Source organism: Natrix helvetica (genome assembly GCF_964273705.1).
Source record: "Natrix helvetica genome assembly, chromosome: 2".
NCBI lineage: Eukaryota > Metazoa > Chordata > Lepidosauria > Squamata > Natricidae > Natrix > Natrix helvetica.
The window spans coordinates 269,702,636-269,721,421 of NC_138552.1; the positions used below are offsets into that span (position 1 = coordinate 269,702,636).

At 47.4% G+C, this 18,786-nt stretch overlaps 1 long non-coding RNA gene across 2 annotated transcripts in view; it reads left to right on the forward strand.

Moving 5' to 3' along the window:
• Nucleotides 1–18,786, forward strand: part of LOC309388545 — a 114,943-nt gene that overhangs the window by 50,028 nt on the left and 46,129 nt on the right. The window contains exon 2 of one of the 2 annotated variants that reach the window (XR_014174798.1): nucleotides 13,750–13,917. The exons of the other annotated variant lie outside the window; for it this stretch is intronic. This is a non-coding gene — a long non-coding RNA (uncharacterized lncRNA). The remainder of the gene's footprint in view (nucleotides 1–13,749; nucleotides 13,918–18,786) is intronic. 2 annotated transcript variants of the gene reach the window in all.

Below are 18,786 nucleotides of genomic sequence, written 5' to 3' on the forward strand. Positions count from 1 at the left end.
ATTCGTTGCACAGTCATTACATTCAGCCCACCCTTTCAAAAAAAAATCTTCTTGTGATCTATCTAGGGCACTGAGACCTTGTGAATTATATATGCTCATGAATTTCATGCAATTCATGTTCATGGTGTATTTCTCTCCCTGTGTGTGTGTGTGTGTGTGTGTCTGGTTCTCAATGGCACTCTAGAGTCAGAAAGCAAAGGACCTGATGATGGGGAGTGGAGGAATATTTAGTCCCAAGTCTAAAAAGCATGGGAATATTGGAACTAGTATGTTTAGATTGTCAGCAAACACTGATTTAATCGTGCAAGGAGTCCTTTCTTTCTTTTAAGTCACCTTGCTCAGTTGTGGTTAGCTTCATCTCCATTCCAATCTATTCTCTTTCTTTATTCATTCCTTTAGAGAGAATCAAAATCTAGCTTTCATATGCAGATTTCAGGCTCAGGTAATTGACAATGGTTAAAGTACCATTTCAAATGTCTATTTTGGTGCCTTTATTATCTTTCAATCCCTTTTTTTATTCCATTCTTTGGTGTGCATACAAACACCAGTCATTCTGAAAATCCCTTTAGTCTGAAATTACTGATAAAAGGAGGAGAAACTAGAGCCATCCAATTAAAATATTATACCTGAGGGATTTCTCATTCTGCCTCTTCCAGGAGAACATCTCTCCATTGAAGAATGGGTGGCAGGAAGCAATCCCCCACCCCACAGGTGGAAGCTTTCTTAGAGAGGTGCTCACCCCCTGCCCCTTCACTGGAATTCAGATAGAAAAAAAATGGAAATCCCAGTGAGGCCTGAAAGGCTGGGTGGGTACTGTGAATGCCCTTCCCACATACCCCTTTCCAATTCTGCAAAAGAAGTTTTATTCAGTAAAAAGCATGGAGAAAGGCGATTGAAGCCTCCAAATGCTCTGCATTTTGAAGGAAGCCACTTGATTTGCTTTCTTCTGAGATAAAACATCTGATTTAGTTATTCTTCATGGTGGACTTTGTGCTGAAATTTTCAGCTTTAAAATGTGGAGAGGGTGTGTGTGTGAAAGTTGCAAAGAAATAAAATATTTTCCTCTAGAAAGCCTCTGTATTTTAATTTTGAGGAATTGGAATAAAAGTACCACTAGAAAAGAAATATTAAAGTCACCCTGTCCAAAATTGCACAAAACCGCACTTGTGACATCCCAGTAAAAGAGGCACCCACTCATCCAGTGAAGTTATCCAAATTGTTTAGGTCTTCTCAGGTTTGATGTCTGAAGTGACAGGATTTAAATTTGCGTGGAAGGCAATGCTCCTCTGGTGGACATACAAAGGCTTGCTTAGTGTAGACCAGGGACGTGCGGTCATTGGAGGCAGGGGAGGCAGAGCCTCCCCTCTCATCATGAAATAATAATATCTAAAATAATAATATCCACGAGGGAGTTTCATATATATAAGAGGAAGAGGAGCTCAGGCGGGCGAAAGGAAGCGCTTTAGTCAGCGGGGTGTGGGGGAGAGGAGGGGAGAATGCCTGAGCATTCTCTCCTCTCCCCCACACCCCGCTGACTAAAGCGCTTCCTTTCGCCCGCCTGAGCTCTTCCGCGGGCGAAAGAAAGCGCTTTAGTCAGTGGGGTGTCAGGGGAGAGGAGGAGAGATTTTATCCTCTCCCCTGACACCTCACTGACTAAAGCGCTTTCTTTCGCCCACGGAAGAGCTCAGGCGGGTGAAAGAAAGCGCTTTAGTCAGTGGGGTGTCGGGGGAGAGGAGGAGAGATTCTATCCTCTCCCCTGACACCCCACTGACTAAAGCGCTTTCTTTCGCCCGCGGCACAGCTCAGGCAGGTGGACGCTCAGAGCCCCTGGAGCCCGTGCTCCCTCACAGCTCTTGTCGTCCCGTCTGGCAGGCGCCACCCGCCCGGGAAGCAGCTGAGCTGGGAAGTCCCGACCGGCAGTTTGGCTTCCAGAGCGGGCGGTGCGGGCGCCGGTGGGCTCCTCTGGGCTTCCGCCTTCCCAAAGCGCATCCCTGTTTTTGCGGAAAGCAAAAGAATGGAGAAGAAACGGGGAAGCTTCCGGTGGGAAATGAGGCCATGGAAGAGAGTTTTGCCCTTTGCTGGTGAACATGGATCGGTCTTGCGCCCATCCTGGAGAGATCCCACCCTGGGCTGGCTTTCAGAGACGTGAAAGGCTCTTTCCTCAGACGGGCATCTTTTCCAATGAAATAGATCGAGACAGGAAGATCATTTTATTACATTTGAACGTTTTGACTAAAACGGATTCTCTCATTCAAGGAGGGAACCCAAAGACCATCTTTCCGTCCCTTTTATCAAAGAAAATGCCATTGGACAGGGCAAAAATAACTCCTCCTTTGCCCTGGAAATCAGCTACATGGAATTAAACACTATAATCCAACTTCTCTTTGTTTGTGTTTGTGTGTGTTTGTGTGTTTGAGAGGGGGGAGGGGGAGAGAGGGAGGAAGGAGGGGAAGGTAAAAGAAAAAGAAGGAAGAAAACTTATTTAAATAAGTTTAAAGCTGTTGCTTTAAATCAGAACTAAGCATGCCTGGCTATGGAATTCTGGGAGTTGAAGTCCACAAGTCTAAAAACATTGCTGCCTCACTAGCCATAAACTTCACCGCATGTTACTGGTGTAGACCAATAGATGTTTCGGTTACAAGGACTTTGCGGAGGCTGCTCCAAGAAAATGAAGTTTATTTTAGCCACTTGCGTGATGAATTTGATTCTGAGGAGATATAAGTTTATGAGGAGAACTGATATGGACCGAATATGGAAAGATTTTTCCTTTTCTAATTATGAGACAAAATGAAGCGTGAAGCACACCGCACAGTGAAGCAGTACCAACTAGTACATTAACCCACACTACTAGCTCATATTTAAGTGATCATCCACTAGGATTCCAAAGTACCTCTCAAAGGTACTGGTTTTGTACCAGGTTCAGTGGTGGGTTCCTCCCGGATCGCACCGGATCGCGCGCGCTCCCTTTCAGCGCTCCACCTGGCTTGCGCGCTCCCTTTCAGCGCTCCACCTGGCTTGCGCGCTCCCTTTCAGCACTCCACCTGGCTCTCGCGCTCCCTTCCGGCGCTGAAACCGGAAGTACAGTTTTGCCCGGCCCTGGCGAAGCAACGACGCCTGTCTGCGCTCCACCAGCTCGGCTGGGAACGGAGATGTTTCCTCAGCGGAGCGGAGCGCCTGAAAAGTCTTTTCAGGCGCTCCGCTCCGCTGAGGAAACATCTCCGTTCCCAGCCGAGCTGGTGGAGCGCAGGCAGGCGTCGTTGCTTCGCCAGGGGCGGGGCAAGACTGTACTTCCGGTTTCAGCGCCGGAAGGGAGCGCGAGAGCCAGGTGGAGCGCTGAAAGGGAGCGCGCAAGCCAGGTGGAGCGCTGAAAGGGAGCGCGCAAGCCAGGTGGAGCGCTGAAAGGGAGCGCGCGCGATCCGGTGCGATCCAGCAGGAACCCACCACTGACCAGGTTTCTCCTAATCAGTGCTTGAACCTTTGGTTTTTCCTGCCTACGTGTAAAAACATTGCTGTTCTCTATATTAAATTTCATTTTGTTGGATTATTCAAGCCTGTCAAGATCTTTTTGGATCCTGAGCTTTTCTTCTGAGGTGTTGGCTATTCCTGCCAGCTTAATGCCATCTGCAAATTTGATGTGGCCCCCTTCTGTTCCTTCATCTCTCTGAAGAGATTGAAGAGTACTGATCCTAAGACGGAACCTTGTGGTAGCCCACTGTTTACTTCCCTTCATGTAGATGTAGTACCATTAAGGACTACTCATTAAGTATAGTTTGTCAACCAGTTATAAATCCATCTGGTGGTGATGCTATCTATCCTACATTTTTCTAGTTTACCAAGAAGTAGGTTGTGGTCTATTTGTGGTCTCATTTACTTCTTTTCCATTGTTGTGTATGAAATACTTGTACTTCTTTTCAAAGTCTTAAATACAGCCAGAATTGCTCTCAGGTGTGCTTATAAATTACTCCAACTGTTCTCTTGTGTACGGTACCCTAGGCAGAGGGAGAGAAAATTAATTTGACCAGTTCTCAGCTGTTACTCTTTGGCTTCTAAAACCACCATGAACTCCCATTCAAGGATATTCGTGGGTGAGAAGAAGAGGTGGAATATGTTGAAACATGCATTACTCATATGCAATACAAATCCCAAACTTTTTTTTTTTTTTACTAAAGATACAATATTGCATGCAAATATATTGGAGAGTAAGGAAGCTATTGACATGACACGGTGAGATCATCCGTGGTTTTGGGGTGGGATACCACCTGTACGCTGACGACACGCAGCTGTACATTTCCACCCCAAACCACCCCAACGAGGCCGTCGAAGTGATGTCCCGGTGTCTGGAAGCCGTGCGGGTCTGGATGGGGGACAACAGGCTCAAGCTCAACCCCTCCAAGACAGAGTGGCTGTGGCTCCCGGCTTCCCGGTTCAACCAGTACATTCCATCACTGGCCATCGGGGATGAGCAATTAGCCCCGGTGGAACGGGCGCGCAATTTGGGCGTCCTCCTAGATGCCCGGCTGGTTATGGATGACCATGTGGCAGCCGTGGCGAGGGGGGCGTTCCACCAGGTTCGCCTGGTGCGCCAATTACGACCCCTTTTGGACCGGGATGCCCTGCGCACAGTCACTCACGCGCTGGTGACGTCTCGCCTGGACTACTGCAATGCTCTCTACATGGGGCTCCCCTTGAGGTGCGCCCGGAGATTGCAGTTGGTCCAGAATGCAGCTGCGCGGGTAATTATGGGGAGAACGAGGTTCTCCCATACAACACCTCTCCTGCGCGAGCTGCACTGGCTTCCTGTGGCCTACCGGGTGCGCTTCAAGGTGTTAGTTATCATCTTTAAAGCGCTCCATGGCACAGGGCCTAGTTACCTGTGGGATCGCATCCTGCCCCACACATCCCTGTGACCTATTCGCTCGCACAGAGAGGGACTTCTCCGGGTGCCGTCCTCCAGAGAGTGTCAGAGGGCGGCGCCCAGGAGTAGGGCCTTCTCTGTGATGGGCCCTACCCTTTGGAATGACCTCCCCCAGACATTAGGACAACAACTGACCTCTGCTCCTTCCGTATGAAACTTAAGACCCACCTGTTCCGACTAGCCGGCCTGGCTTAAATTTTAGAGTTTCTCCACCTCTTGGGCATTTTTAATTGTTAATTTTAATTTTTAAATTTTAACTGTCATTGGGGTTTTAATTGTCTTAAAGTACTGTAATTTATTTATTTATTTTCTACCTCCTCCATATTATATATTATATTGTTGTGATTGTTGCTATTGTACGTCGCCCCGAGTCCCTGGGGGGAGAGGAGGCGACTAAGAAGTCAAATTAAATAAATAAATAATAAATAAATGATAAAGATTTTATTGATATGATGAAATCTTATATCTTTCTGTAGTATCTTAATATGGGACACAGTAGGACTTCTGCCAGTGGTCAGCTGAATGGATACACTAACTGGGTTAGGTTTTGTTTCTGAAAAACCTTTTGGCTCTTATTTTTTTTTAAAAAAGTACCAAGCAGCTAAGAATAACTTATGAGGATGTCATGATTTTGGAAGCATCTGAAACACTATAGAGGTTAATAATCTGTAAAGAGCAATATGAGCATCCATAAGTCTTGAACAGTAAGATCTGGAACAGAGGCAGTTCCCTTGTAATGGAGATAAAAGTTGCAATTATTATTGTATATTTCTTATAATTATCATTCAAATGAACAACAGTTCCATACAACTCTCGCTGTGAGGTTAGGGAGGATTTAAATTTTGATTAAATAAATCTATATAAATAAAAAACGTAATGTTTGTTTGTTCAAAATCTCAAGTCTCCGAAGGTTCTTCACTGATTGCTTTGAAATGTTGACACAATGTTGCATTCAAATACGTGCATGTTTTTATATATGTATATTATATAGATGTCACACCTGTGACAGGTAAAACATGCTTTTCTCCCCTCTCCTCCCGCCCGGCTTTTGCTGTCTGAGGCGGGGTGGTGCCTCTGCCATCCCTCTGCCGCCTCCCCCCACCCTTAAGCCAGCCTCCCCCCACCCAGCCCAGCAGAGCTCCAGAGGAGGCGGAGGCAGAGCATCTCCTCAGCCCGGCTGGCCGCACGCGCTCTCCACCCCCCCCCCTCACAGTGAGCCAGCTACGGCCTCACCAAAGCGGCTCTGACGGGGGCAGGGGCGGTGTCAGCCTGAGGCACAGTGGGGCTGGGGCGCCCGCTGGGTGCCCTGTGAGGTGGTGGCTGCAGCAGCAGCAGCATCTCTGAATGGGGCCACAGCTGGTGGGGGCTGCCTCGCGTCCTTCCTCCTCCTCCTCCTCCTCCTCTTGCTCCTCAGGGGACACCAGCCACCTCCTCTCGCTGCCACCACTGAGGGAAGATGGGTCGGGGGCAGCGTCCACCTTCTCCTCCTCTCCTCCTCAGCCCAGCTGGGCTGGCGCCTGAGGGAGGTGTCGGCGTCATCGGTGGCGTCGTCGGGCCTTCTGCCGGCCCCAATGCAGCAGCAGCAGCAGCTTGGAGGACTTCCCGCCCAACCTGCTGGCCCAGCCGCCGCCGCCTCCCCCAGCCTCCGATGCCGCCTCCATTGGTCTCCTCCTACCCTCCTGGGGCATCTTCACCGCAGAGCCTGGCACTGCTCTCGCAGGGGGGAGGAGGCGTTGGGGGTCTGGCAGGTGCCCAGTTGAAGAAGAAGAGCAGCTTCCAGATCACCAGCGTGACCCAGTGCAGATCTCGGCCAGCCTCAGCTCCAACAAGAAGCATCGTCGAAGACACGGAGAGCTCTGACGATCTGGACAAGTCGCACACTGAGGACTTCTCCTCCGAGATCCTGGATGTCTTGCTCTCCCGGGCCACCGACTTGGGGGAGCCCGAGCGCAGCTCCTCCGAGGAGATGCTCAACAACTTCCACGAGGCCGACAGTCCCAACACTGTCTCTCCCAACCAGCCTCGCCCAGCCCAGCAGCCCCGAGGCCTGACCAACAGCAGCACCCACCCGCCGCTCCACTACGCCCACAGGAGACACCCCCATCCTCCTTCCCATGCTGGGGTCTGAAGGGGCCCCATCCAGCCCGTCATTCCGGAGGCTGCCTGTCGCGAGGAGCTTGGAGGGTGCCAGGCCGGGGTCTGTGGGAGCGCCCTCCATGGCGGCTCTTTCAGGTGGCCCGTGGCTCATTTCCATGCCTCTGCCAGGGGAGCCGTGGCCGGTGCACCGAGTGGCAGGGCCTACCAGGTGGGCAAGACCCTCACGAACTTTGCCGCTGCCCGGAGGGAACCACCCTGGGAATGTTTCTTTCTTCGCATGCTTTTGGTAAATGTGCCCGGTCCAATGTCTTTCCAGCAATTGAAAATTGTTTCTCACATGGACAATTATATGTTGCATGTTCTAGAGTTGGCAAACCAGACAATCTCTATATCTGCACAGGCAATGGAACAACAAAAAATATTGTATACTCACAAGCATTGCGGAATTAAACATGTTAGAAACTTGCGCTTTCTCTTTTCTTTCTTTTCCATTTAACCAGACTGGGCTACAGCAGTAAATAAATAAATGTAACACTCCTGCCTAATTAAATATCTGATCTTGGCTTCTTTTCATTAAACAAAATCCCAGTATTAAAAGTCCTAGGTACCTTTTGTCCATATTTGAGATTTCAGTTCACTGTTACAACCTTATGTTAAATCATTTCACACAGTAATGTTTGTGAATGAATGAATATCAGTGAAAATCACTGTAAATTACAGTGGAAATTCTCATGAACATTGTTGGGCAGGAAATCTAAAATCTGGACCATAGCGTTTTGGTTTCCAAGAAAGCATAAGAATTTAAACTTGATTTCTTTCTTGAAATAACTTTGAGAGCCCGTGTGGTATATGTTGGACTAAGATTGGATACAATTGGGTTCAAGGCAACCTTATCTATGGAAACTCCCTGGATGATTTGGAGTCACTAGTCTCATTCAGCCCAAAATGATTAGCTTCATGGAAATTTCCATTCTACAGCAGTTATTGATCCCAGATTTTTTAATATATTCTTTAAGCAAGCAGATTTGAGATTTCTAGATTCAAAAATTGTTGTGGTGTAATACACAAGGAGCAGGAGCAATTTCTAGTGTCCTGCCAGCTTTCTCATAGACCTTCTTTATGGGAAGCTGGAAGAGAGCATTGGAAACCTACCTTCCTTCCTTCCCCTCTCCCTTGCTCCCTCCCTCCCTCCCTCCTTCCTTCCTTTCTTCCTTCCTCTATCCCTCCACTCCCCTGCCTTCCCCTCCCTCCTTGCCTGTTCCTTCATCACTCTCTTTCTGTATTAGCCCATTAACTCTTTAGCTGCTTAAAAAGGATGGTGCTACTCAGATCTGGCCAGTGTGATTTTGACCAGAATTGTCAGTCATTGTATAAACCACAAGTGTCCAATGATTATTATTGAGTAGGATCTTTGAGAACTTTACACTTTGGATAAATATTGGCTTTTGTTCAATATTCCAAGAATGTGTTTCAATGATTTTCAGACATAGAAAAGCACATATACTCATTGGTAAACCCAGATTATTTTAATAAGAATAATTGAAAGCATTCAAAGCAGCAAGGATTTTTCTCATGTTTTCAAAGTTACTATGATCCAGATTCCATCAGGCATTCATGTAGAAGATGATGTTAGCTGTTGGGAAAATGGTTGGAAATAGTTTGAAATAAATTGGTATGGTGCAATCCAGTGACGTGCGGTGAAGTTTATGGCTACTGAGGCAGCAATTTTTTTAGACTTGTGGACTTCAACTCCCAGAATTCCACAGCCAGGCATGCTCAGTTCCGATTTAAAGCAACAGCTTTAAACTTATTTAAATAAGTTTTCTTCCTTCTTTTTCTTTTTCTTTTACCTTCCCCTCCTTCCTCCTTCTCTCCCCCCTCCCCCCTCTCAAACACACACACACACACACACACACACACACACACACACACACACAAAGAGAAGTTGGATTATAGTGTTTAATTCCATGTAGCTGATTTCCAGGGCAAAGGAGGAGTTATTTTTGCCCTGTCCAATGGCATTTTCTTTGATAAAAGGGATGGAAAGATGGTCTTTGGGTTCCCTCCTTGAATGAGAGAATCTGTTTTAGTCAAAACGTTCAAATGTAATAAAATGATCTTCCTGTCTCGATCTATTTCATTGGAAAAGATGCCCGCCTGAGGAAAGAGCCTTTCAGGTCTCTGAAAGCCAGCCCAGGGTGGGATCTCTCCAGGATGGGCGCAAGACCGATCATGTTCACCAGCAAAGGGCAAAACTCTCTTCCATGGCCTCATTTCCCACCCGAAGCTTCCCCGTTTCTTCTCCATTCTTTTGCTTTCTGCAAAAACAGGGACGCGCTTTGGGAAGGCAGCAGCCCAGAGGAGCCCACCGGCGCCCGCACCGCCCGCTCTGGAAGCCAAACTGCCGGTTGGGACTTCCCAGCTCAGCTGCTTCCCGGGCGGGTGGCGCCTGCCAGACAGGACGACAGGAGCTGTGAGGGAGCACGGGCTCCAGGGGCTCTGAGCGTCCCCCTGCCTGAGCTGTGCTGCGGGCAAAAGAAAGTGCTTTAGTCAGTGAGGTGTCAGGGGAGAGGATAGAATCTCTCCTCCTCTCCCCTGACACCCCACTGACTAAAGCGCTTTCTTTCACCCGCGGAAGAGCTCAGGCGGGCGAAAGGAAGCGCTTTAGTCAGCGGGGTGTCGGGGGAGAGGAGAGAATGCTCAGGCATTCTCCCCTCCTCTCCCCCACACCCCGCTGACTAAAGCGCTTCCTTTCGCCCGCCTGAGCTCCTCTTCCTCTTATATATATGAAACTCCCTCGTGGATATTATTATTTTATATATTATATATTATTATTGTGATGAAGCACCACAGGAGACGTCTAGAGAGCAGGTGGAGGTCCTCACGCTCCGAATCTGATCGAACACAGGTAAGATCCTACTTGCGGACCTACCTGGTGGCATTAAGGGCGGCCAAACGTAGATATTGTGCCACCCTTATTGCGTCCGCGGATAACCGCCCTGCCGCCCTGTTTAGGGTGACCCGCTCCCTCTTGTCACAGAGGACGCAGGGGGCACCCTTACAGGGCAGAGCAGAGGAATTTGGGGAATATCTGCAGGACAAAGTCGCTCAGATCCGGAGCGGATGGGCCCCACTCAGTGGACCAGACGAGCCGCCAACAGCGAGTCTTGTGAGACCATCCTGGGAGGAGTTTGATTCTGTTGCCCCCGAGGATTTAGATAGGTTGCGTGGACGGCTGCGACCCACCACATGTTTAATGGACCCGTGTCCCTCCTGGTTGGTACTGGCATCTTGGGAGGTGACACGAGGCTGGCTTCTGGGCCTGGTGAATGCCTCATTGGGTGAGGGATCCTTACCAACCGCCTTGAAAGAGGCGGTGGTGAGGCCCTTACTTAAGAGGCCCTCACTCGACCCAATGGAGCTAGCTAACTATCGTCCAGTCTCCAACCTTCCGTTTCTAGCGAAGGTTGTTGAGAATGTGGTGGCCCAGCAGTTTCCACGACACCTTGACGAATCCAAGTATCTAGACTCACGCCAGTCCGGCTTCCGACCTGGGCACAGCACAGAGACAGCCTTGGTCGCATTGGTTGATGATCTCTGGAGGGCCAGAGATAGAGGTTGTTCCTCTATCCTGGTCCTATTAGACCTCTCGGCGGCTTTTGATACCATCGACCATGGTATCCTATTGCGCCGGTTGGAGGGGATGGGAGTCGGAGGTACCGTTTTGCGGTGGTTCGGCTCCTACCTCTCCGACCGGAGGCAATGTGTGTTGACAGGGGGACAGAGGTCGACCCCGAGGCCACTCACTTGTGGGGTGCCACAGGGGTCGGTCCTCTCGCCTCTCCTGTTCAACACATATGTGAAGCCGCTGGGTGAGATCATCCGTGGTTTTGGGGTTGAGTATCACCTCTACGCTGATGATACTCAGCTGTATATTTCAACTCCAAACCACCCCAACGAGGCTGTCGAAGTGATGTCCCGGTGTTTGGAGGCCGTCGGAGTCTGGATGGGGGACAACAGACTTAAACTCAACCCCTCCAACACTGAGTGGCTGTGGCTACCGGCACCTCGGTTCAGCCAGCTGATTCCATCGCTGGCCATAGGGGGCGAGCAAGTGCCCCCTGTGGAACGGGCGCGCAATTTGGGCGTCCTCCTTGATGCCCGGCTGTCAATGGATGACCATGTGGCGGCCGTGGCAAGGGGGGCGTTCCACCAGGTTCGCCTGGTGCGCCAATTGCGCCCCCCTACTGGACTGGGATGCCCTACGCACGGTCACTCATGCGCTGGTGACGTCCCGCCTGGATTACTGCAACGCTCTCTACATGGGGCTGCCCTTGGGACGCGCCCGGAGACTGCAGTTAGTTCAGAATGCAGCCGCGCGGGCTGTGATGGGGAGTACGAGGTACTCCCACGTAACACCTCTCCTGCGCGAGCTGCATTGGCTGCCTGTGGTTTTCCGGGTGCGTTTCAAGGTGCTGATTACCATCTTTAAAGCGCTCCATGGCACGGGACCTAGTTACTTGCGGGATCGCATCCTCCCACATACATCCCTGCGGCCAATACGCTCACACAGGGAGGGACTTCTCCTGGTGCCATCCACTGGACAATGCCGGCGGGCGACACCGAGGAGTAGGGCCTTCTCTGTGATGGGCCCAACCCTCTGGAATGACCTCCCCCCCGACATTAGAACCACTTCTGACCTCCGCTCCTTCCGGCAAAAACTGAAGACTCACCTGTTCCGATTAGCAGGCCTGGCATAATTCCACTGTCCCTCCTGGCAAACGTACTATATCTGGTTATTTTAGGGGGTTTTTAATTTACTGTATTTGTTTTTAGGGGTTTGAATTTATTTTATATCTGCTTTGTACAGTTCTTTTAACGGCATTTTAACCTCCTCCGTGTCAACTGTCAACTGTACATATTTAATTTTATTGTATCTTGTTATATTTTGTATGAATTGTACACCGCCCCGAGTCCCTTTCGGGAGAGGGGGCGGTCTAGAAGCATTAAATTAAATTAAATTAAATTAAATTAAATTATTATTTCATGATGAGAGGGGAGGCTCTGCCTCCCCTGCCTCCAATGACCGCACGTCCCTGGTGCAATCATTCAATTATTTTTTTATCTTTCTGCACAAAATATCATTCAGTGTAACCTTTGTATATGGTTTCTACTTAGGAGAAGAGGAGGATATGAATGGATCTAATAACACTTATTTATCAGGTTGGTTTATGAACTCACCTTCATAAAGCAGCCACAGGTTCCTTTTGTAAATAACATGGCACATTGTCCTTCCGTTGTCCCTCCTTCTTCCTCCAAATGCTTCCTTCTCTTATAATAGTATCATTTATATTAAATCATGCCAGCAATATCTGAAAACATTTCAGATTTCTTTTCTATTAATCAATGCTTCAAGTACGCTCAAACCATTTGTCACAGTGCTTCCTTTCAGAGGCAATTTCTCATGTATGTTGTATGCAGTGGTGACATTCAAAAAGTTTCCCCACCAGTTCTGTGGGCACATGGCTTGATGAGTGTGGCTTAGTGGGTGTGGCTTGGTGGTCATGTGACCAGGTAGGCGTGGCTACACTCACACACAATGTAAAAGCAGCTGGACTTCACACAAAATGACCCCTTGCAACAAGCAGGAACCTCACCGACAATCAGGCACAGCTGATTGTCGGAACTTTTTAAAAAAACTTTTTAAAGCATTTTTTTACTACCGGTTCAGGCAAACGGTAGCATTTTTTTACCACCGGTTTGAGTTGTTATAAAACGGGAGACACAAAAATAGAAATGCAAACATGCAACCACAATTCTGCTTTGAATTAAAGGGTTTATTATTTCATGATTAGGTCAAACATGAAAATGCCAGAGATTTACATCAATACTTCAGTTTGACTTCATTTTTAGACCTTTTTTCACATATCTTCTGTTCCCCTGGAATATTACCCGGGTAACTTCTGCTTCTTGCAGTGCCCTCCTCCATTTACCGTACTTTAATGTCCCCATCTGAGATCTGCCACCCTCTGCAACTTCCTTGTTCTTTCTTACGGACAGTCACTGACCGTCACTCTCTGCAAACACCCGTGTACATTTGAAGTTCTCAGACACTTGTTACTGTCAGTTCCTCATTTCCACTATCTCATTCTTCTTGCTCTAAATCAGCGGTGTCCAAACTTGGGAACTTTAAGACTTGTGGACTTCAACTCCCAGAATTCCCCAGCCAGCTCTGCTGGCTGGGGAATTCTGGGAGTTGAAGTCCACAAGTCTTAAAGTTCCCAAGTTTGGACACCCCTGCTCTAAATATATCCACATAAGTACAAACTTTGTGGAAAATGCAAACACATTAGAAATATTAGTTTGGTACACTTTGCAATTACATTAGTTTAAACTTTGGTTCAGTGAGGCCTGCAAGCTCACTCCTAGGCCTGTTACCTGCAACTTTCCAATTGATATTTTCTCCCCTCACAGGGTGAACCGTCCCAAATCAGTAGCATTTCACTCCTGGTTGTATGTCTGTATGTGTGTGTATGTCTCCCTTTATGTGTGTGTTTGGTTCTCAGTGAGACTCATGTCTAGAGTCAGAAAACAAAGTACTTGGTGACAGACCCTTTTCCAGGTGAGTGTTGATTCACTTCTCAGTCCAGGCCAACAGTGCCTGATTCATTCTCAGAAGATGAATGTGATGACCTTTACATTCAAACAGGTAATTTACTTATTGCATGTCTCCTCAGGAAGCTGCAGTGACGAAGAGGAAAAGCAGAACAATCAAAAATCCAAATAGAAATATTCAAAATGAACTCCTGTTTTAGAAAGAAGGAATGCACTGATATGAAAGCCACCAGCTGCTACAGAGGGAAGACCTTACTGTGCATTTTTCAAGAACATTTGGGTCGTATCAGGTACCTGTAAACCCTTTAAACTGCAGGTGATAGGACCTAGCAAAACCTGGCTGTTTTTGCAAAAACCCAGAGTCAAAATGGGGTCAAACGTAGTTTGCAGGTTGTTTGAAAGCAATCTAGCTTGCAGGTCCATCTAGGAAGAAGACAATGGCTTTGTATCATTGCCACGAAAAGTGCATGAATGTAGTTGAATGTAGTTGCTCAGTGGTTAACTTTACATTTAAGTTATTTATAAGATAATATGATGATGCAACTGTGTTTTTTTACTTTACTTAGTCAGAAAATCAACTAGGAAAATCCACCCCACTCTTATCACATAGAAAGAATAGGGAACAGAGGTTGCATCTAGCCGATGGGTCAGTTGGTCAATTCTAATTCAATTAAGCAAAATGGACTCTTTAAAACTCTGGGAAAAGAAGTGTAGAAATTCTTTATGGAATTTTTGCTGACGAAAGAAGAAAATGAACTTGTGATATATGGCTTTGACCATTAGAAAGGGTAGAAGGGTAGACAATGGAAAGAAGGAAAACATGTTTTTAACATTCAAGTGGGTAAAAGAAAAGTGTAGCTGCTATTAAGAAAATCAGAAGCTACTTTTCTTTTCTCTTTTTTTTCAATTATTTATTACTTTTTCCCTTTACTCTTCTATCTCAAAATTTGTGTTGTTTTTAGTGTTCAAAAAATTAATAAAATTATGATTATTACAAAAGGAAAAGAAGTGTAGAATTCCTCAAGGCATGCTTGTTCTAGGCCCTTGGGGTGGGGGGGGAAGTGGCAGGTCTCTTATCAATTACACACAGGTAAAGGAAAGAGAGTCTTCTATCTCACTGTTTGTTCTGTGTAGAAAAAAAGAAAAGAAAGAAAGAAGAGCTCAGCCACCAGTGAAATGCAAAAAACTAAAAGAGATTCCTAGTTGCAGATTCTTCTAAGAGAAGTGCTCAGTAGCTCAGGGCAATGTTCTCCAAGCTGGGAGAAAGACACTGGAAACATGAAGGCTCATTGGAAAGAAAGTTTAATGATGAACAGAACCACCAAGCAAATGGTTTTGCTGCAGCTGACAAAATGGAGTTGAGAGTGAGGGGTTTTTATACGGGCTTTGCACTTGAGCTTTCTGTTTCTGTGCAAGGACATGTATTCTATTAGCTGTTATCAGACTTCCATGGGGCCATGTAAGGGTTATGTAGGGGTTATAGCTGGCTCTACAGGCAAACTACAAATCCTAGGTGTTTGTCTGAGCCAGAGGTGGGTTGCTCCCAGTTTGGATTGGTTCGAGAGAACCACTAATGGTAATTGGGTGTGGGTCACTGAACCAGTAGTGATGGCTGGCTGGCCACACCCCTGAACTGGTATGCTTAGAAGCTCTCCCTGCCTCATCTTCGCCATGTGTATCCATACAACTGCCTCCCAGTGCCTACACACAGGTAAACAGCATGGGCTGCTCAGGGAGCCCTGAAGCGTTGCAACCACCACCTTCTAAGTGGGATTGAGCCTTCCTTCCTCCTCGATGCACGGAGGCAGGAGGCGGCAGTTTCATTTGCTGTCTGTGAGCTCCCAGGGGGAGGGGGGTGAGCAGCCAAGCAAGCATGCCAGGATCTGCCGGCTGCCTCCAATGTGTACTTTACTCATGAGCAGGGTGCTCCGCAGCTGGCAGATTGCTGGCTTGCTTGCTCGGCTGCTGTCCCCCTCACCCCCCGCCCGGAGCTCACAAGCAGTGAACAAAATGGACCCTCCACCTGCGTTCAGCTCGGTGCGTCTTGAGTTGCTGCTTTCTTTGGCCTTTTTTTCAGGAAAAGGTTTATATCATATTTTATTTCCCATCTCCAATCTGAAACATAAATTTGCCAAGCCACGCCCACAAAATAAGCCACGCTCACAGAACCAGTAGTAAAAAAAAATGAAACCCACCCCTGGTCTCAGCTAACAGGTTTGGTTGAAGCTTGGACTGCTCTTGGGCAATCCTTATTGTGGCTTAATGGCTTTGCATGGTGTTGGATCTTGAGTGAGGGCTGATCCTATCATTCTGCCTTTGTTTCAAAATATCCTGTCTTGAGTGGATTACCAAATCTGCATTTCTAAAAGCTGGCCTGAGTATCTGCAGGGGGCAGGGAGCTTGAGTCCACTTTCTGTCTTTTAAGATCATGTTTTTCCATGTCTCCTTTAAGGAAATATAATATTTTGGCTTTTTAATATCTCCCAAATATTTCATTCTCCTGGGGGTTAGGTGCTGACTTTCTGCACCTCCAATCTCTTTTTTTCAGTGATAGTCACAGAATGGCTTGTATTATCTGAAGAACTCTAACATCAAGAGATGTAATGGAGTAGTTTCATATACCTGGAAAGATGGGCTCATTACACCCTCAAGAAGATCTACCTCACATTTCTAACCTCTTCTCTTGAAGAAACTGAGATTTCATCTCAACTAATGACAAACTCCAGCATCAGATGGCTACAACTACAGTCTCTCCCTATTGAGATGTCACTGTTAGCCATCTTCATCACAGGTGTCCCTAAGAACCCTTGATGACAGTACACCCATGCAATAATGCAATGATGTATGGAATGCAATTGTGACATCAGCAGGGGGTGGCATTTAGGGTAGGATTTATTGTCTTATTTTATTGTTGTCTCATTAACCTCATTAGTCTCGCTAGCAGAGGTGACTGGAGGTTGTATGATTGATTGGAGGTTGTGGTGGCCTAGAGTCAAGAAGAACACTATCAATGGTCCACTGGCTGTTGAGATTTCAAGGAATTATTACATCCAGTGCTATTAGATTGAAGTAAGCACTGACAGTCTGGGGAGAAAGCTAGGGAAAAAACAATTCATCTCCCTTAAGAAAAAATGCACATGCAGATCTGGCTTGCTTACAGTGCCATCTGCTGCCAAGGAAGGGGAATTGCTTCACAGGGCAGACTGACAGCTAACCTAGAAGAAATAGAATAGAATAGAATAGAATAGAATAATAGAATAGAATAGAATAGAATAGAATAGAATAGAATAGAATAGAATAGAATAGAATAGAATAGAATAGAATAGAATAGAATAGAATAGATCTTGGAGATCCTCTAGTCCAACCCTCTGCTCAGGCAAGAAATACCATTTCTGACAAATGGTTGTCCAATCTCTTCTTTAAAACGTCTGGTGTTGGAGCATTCACAACTTCTGGAGGCAAGTTTGATCAGACCAAGGGGGCTGGAAGGGTGGCTGGAAGCTCCATAGCAGCTGGACACTCTCAAGGGATGGTATTCCCACTGAGAGCGCTAGCGCTAGGAATGCCTATGTGAAATGCTCTGATGTGTCTTTAAAGAAGCATTCCTCTGGGCCTTTGGAATTCCAGCAAAATATGCCTGATTACCTTTCAATAATCATTGGCCATTTCTGAGTGTTCCAGGTGGTGTACAGAAGTTTTCAATTCAATGTAGAGCATCTACCAAGGAACTAATGGGTCCTATTCACTGAAACAACAGTGTCAGTTTCCTCTTGCATTGCAGCAAGTTTAATGTTCATTATATGGGTTTTGGAATTGTATTCCCTTAAAATTTATTTCCTAAAAATTGTTCTCTGGCTTTGCATGTTTGGGATGAGGGGTCTTCTCCTTGGTGTATTCTGATATCTGTTCCATAAAAAGTGGTTAAACGTGCACAGAGAGTTCCATGTGCTTCCCAAAAGCTTTTTGGTGCGTCTTCCTGGCAAAGGGGCTGCTGGAGGGCCACTTCTATCCACAGCGCTGTGGGGTTTTCTGACCCACCCCAAATAAGAGCTCGGTGTTGGGTTCAAGAATCGCTGTTGTGGATATCAATGGGGGGAAATAAGAAGGGGGAAGTGGGAATCCCTGGCTAAGGAAAAGAGCAAAGGAAGTGGAGAGTCCCGTCTGGGGCTGTCATGAAGCCCCCATTGAGCTGCAGTCACACACACACACCCAATACCGAACTGATCCCGCCTCCCAATTTCTCCGCTTCTCTCTTTGCTATGAACTCCCTCCTCCTTCAGATGAAGTCACAAAGGACTCTGCCTGGAGACTGATGATGCTCAAGCAGGGAGAATTCCCATTGGTGCTGCCGCTGGTTCTGGCCCTTCCCACCTCCAAAGTCCGAGATCAACACTTCCTTTCCCCCCCCCCCCACCCCCTTTCCCCTCCCCAATGCAGAACCACCAATTCCTCATCTGGGGCTGGAAGCATGTGGCTGGGACACGCGCGCGCACACACACACACACACACAGAGGTGCTGTGCTGGATGAGAAGAGGGGAGGCGCATCCATAGCCAAGGAAGACTTGGGGGTCACAGAAACTCCCCAATCCGAAAGGAAGCTACAGAAAGCAATCAGCTAAACTAGGCAAAGGCTGAGAGAATCTGCAGGGATCTAATCCTACTGGACCTTCTGCCCAGCTCCCCCGCCCCTTCCCGGAGGAAATCCTCCACTCAGCTCTCTCGGGAAAGGCACAGCTTCGCTTCATGGGGGGAAAATGCTATTTCCTTCCTTCAAACAAACGTCTCTCTTGCTCAGAACGTCTGTATGAACCGCCTCCTTCAGACTTCCCGCTCCTCCACCCCGATTGAGTAGAAATCTCCCTCTTTCTTTCTGTGGGTCAGGATCCCCCTTTTCCTTGCAAAGCAGCCCCGAATGAAGATCCTGGAATAAAGTTTTGCCGTTTCTCCTCCGCTTTCTGCTCTTTTCGGAGAACTTCGATATCTTTGTGATAAACGTATCCTCTGATACCCATTATTTCCCACTCCTCTCATTACTTTCTCCATCGCCAGTTGTTGCTGACATAGTGGGGGGGGGAGAGAATCTGGCAGCCCCTGTTAGTTCCCTAAACTGATGTGTCCAGTCCCGTCCCCCCTCCCTCATGCATTCCTTCCAAGGTCC